The following is a 3,274-nucleotide window of genomic DNA, read 5'->3' on the forward strand; positions in this document are numbered from 1 at the left end:
TATATATATATATATATATATATATATATGATATATATACATATATACATATACATATAATATATATACATATATATATATACATATGTATATATACATACATATGTATATATACATACATATGTATATATACATACATATATGTATATATATACATATATATTAAAAAATGTAGTAACATGCTCTAATGTCATTAGTGTCATTAATCCAATCATTATTATTATAATGATTATACTTTATTATTATCATTAAAAATTATCATATTATAGCCTCAGTTGCTGTGAGGCAGTTGCCTCCTTTCCTTCAACAACTGAGGCTGGCCATCGCCGTCATCAGGCTTCTTGGCCTTGATTCTGGTCCTTCTCGGGCTCCAGACTCATATTCACTGCAGCCTCCTCAAGGGCCTCGCTGCGGAGGAAGCCCTTTGGCATGGAGAGCTCCAGCTCGACGGCGAACGCCAGGGGTCTTCCCCGAGACCCGGAGGAGTGCCTCCAGCCCCGCCTTGATTTCGTCGGCGATGAGCGGGAGAGCGAGCTCCTACTGGTCGCCTACGAGGTGCGACGAGGTCCTTACGGACTCCATCTCGGCTTCGTCGACGACCGTCTCGGTCTCCTTCATATCCGCACGAAGGTCCTCGGTCTCCTCCTCGGGGCCTTCGGCGACTGCCCCGGTCTCCTCCTTGGGGCCCTCGGAGACTTCCCCGGTCTCCTCCTCGGGCCTTAAGATAATAGTGGCACCAGTAAGACTAAAGGAGTACCGTCGCCACCTCGGGGCGTCCTCCTCTTCGGCGGCGACCTCAAGCGCCCCCGGGTCCCCCTCGGGCGTGTGTGTGTGTACACACACACACACACACACACTAGCACCCGTCAAGGAGAAGACATAACATCGCCACCTCGGGGTCTCCTCGGAGGAGGACGCGACGTCCTCGGTCTCCTCCTCCTCGTTGTCCTCTTCGCGGTCGACCGCGCTCTCCTTCTCGGGCTCGCTGACCGCCGCCTCTGGCTGAGCAACCTGCAGTTGCACAGACAGATCCAGGTCGGCGGCCCACGTCTGTCTTGTTCCTGGTGGGCCCAGCTGGAGAGCCTTCAGTGCCAAGGAAATCTCCTCGGCCAGCATCCGACGCGCAGTCGCAATATCGCCTGCTGCGATGTCCAGCGACACTGTCGGGAAGAGTGCGTCTGCCTCTTCCTGAGGCGTGAAACGGTGTTCCTCGTTCAGGGCGAAGGCACATGCGCCGCTCGTATGGAGGAGGGGGAGAAGGGAGAGAAGAAGAGGAAAAAGGGTAGGATGATGGAGATGAGGATGAGGAGGAGAAAAAGGTGGAGGAGGAGGAGAAGAAAAAGGTGGAGGATGAGAAAAAGATGGAGGATGAGGAGGTGGAAGATGATGATGAAGAAGAGGTAAAGAAATAGGATGAAAAAGAAAACGAAGAAGAGGAAGAGGTAGAACACGAGTCACAAGAAGGCATAAGAAGACCGAAGAGGAAATTCATGAACGCCGAAGAGAACGAGACTCAAAGAGGGAAAATGGACAAAGAAGCCGTTTCTTTGAGAACATTATGTCGTGTGTTCCCTTTTCTCTCTTTAACATAAAAATCAGATTCCTTCCTGTTTCCTCAGAGCTGGCAGTTCATCCCACGAGACCGACAAATCATTATCCAAAACATTTGACTTTTTTTCCCGGAAACTTTTCATTTTTGTGAGTGTTGCCAGAACCGCGAGCTGCCTTCCCCTGGGGCCTTCCCGGAGCGCGCTGGCCTTGACACCTCACGCTTTTTCTGGAAGATCGTAAAAGGCCTTGTATTTTCTCTCTTTTTATCGTAAGGACTTTGTGCCCGATGGAGAACGCGCAACCGGAAATCTGGTCACCGCGATAGAAAGAGGATTTTGCTCTCGGTCAGATTTACAACGATAATCTGCAAGGCGAAATACATGCAAGAGAAAATTTGTACTTTTATGAATGCAGGACCGCAGAAATCGACATGTTCTAACAGCTCGTGTATAGTTGCCGGGCTAACTGGAGGCTGAGAGACCGCAGGGCTAAACGAGTGTTAAGTGGCTAGTTAAAAATCATTTTGTAAAGTGAGAAGAAAACGATACATGTATGTACGTATGATTGTATACACATGTACGCTGTGTTGCCTTATGTTTGCCCAGAGGGAATATTGATTTACTAGGTAGGACTCGGTCTTTGTGCAATTTGGTGATTTAACATTGTGATAAAACCCATTGTATACAGATGTTGAGTACCAAAGGTGGGTAGAGGAAGCAGTTGTCCAAATATCGAAGGGTGAAAAATGCTTACCTGTTTACCAAATAGAAAAGTAAAAAGTTTGAAAAAAGGAAAGTCAGAGAAACTATAACCACATATTTAGAGGTTCACGATTTTAAAAGTGGTAACTCGAAGCTGCAACACCAATACTAACACGCGAGAAAGTGTTGGGAAAACTTATTTTCGAACACCCGATTCGGTAGAAAGTGTCCGATGATTTGGACCGAACAAAAACTGAATTGCCTATGGTAAAAGTAAAACGCAACAAAAATCAAGAGAAAGTTCTCAGTTAAAGAGACCATTCGTAAGAGAGAGAGCGAGAGGGAGAAGGAGAGGCAGAGGGAGACGGAGAGGGAGAGGGAGAAGGAGAAAGAGAAGGAGAGGGAAAGGGAGAGGGAGAAGGTGAAGGAGAAGGAGAAGGAGAGAGAGATAGAGAGGGGGGAGGAGGGAGAGCAAAGCGAGAAAGCAGAAACATAGATCAATTTGAAGTTGATTGGTGAGAAATACAGTAAAAGGTGAATTTGTATAATAACGACCTGGCATCTCAAATCAAAAAGTGATTAGAAAAGCTTTATAATGAGGATATGTGAGTGACTAAGCAACTGACTGATTGACTGAACAAGCGTGGGTGTGCGAGCGCGTTAGTGAGTTTGTGTGTTTCTGTGTATATGTGTATGTATGCGTATTTGCGTGTGTGTGTGTGTGCGCGCGCGTGCATAAACAACCTCTCGAAGTCTTGATTTAGTAGAATTCCCCATAAAATCAACCGACGCCATAGAGCGCAGATCAGCATGACAACAAAGGCTGAAATAAAGAACGAGGGAACAGGTTTTGTACAGCAATGTACTCTCCAGTTTTCCATTGGATTAAAGTAGTCTTTTGTGTATATTTGGCATCTATCTATGTATATCTACACACACACACACACATACACGCATATACGTATATATATATGTATGCATACGCATATATGTATATATACATATATATATATATATATATA

Source organism: Penaeus vannamei, chromosome 13 (genome assembly GCF_042767895.1).
Source record: "Penaeus vannamei isolate JL-2024 chromosome 13, ASM4276789v1, whole genome shotgun sequence".
NCBI classification, from domain to species: Eukaryota; Metazoa; Arthropoda; class Malacostraca; order Decapoda; family Penaeidae; genus Penaeus; species Penaeus vannamei.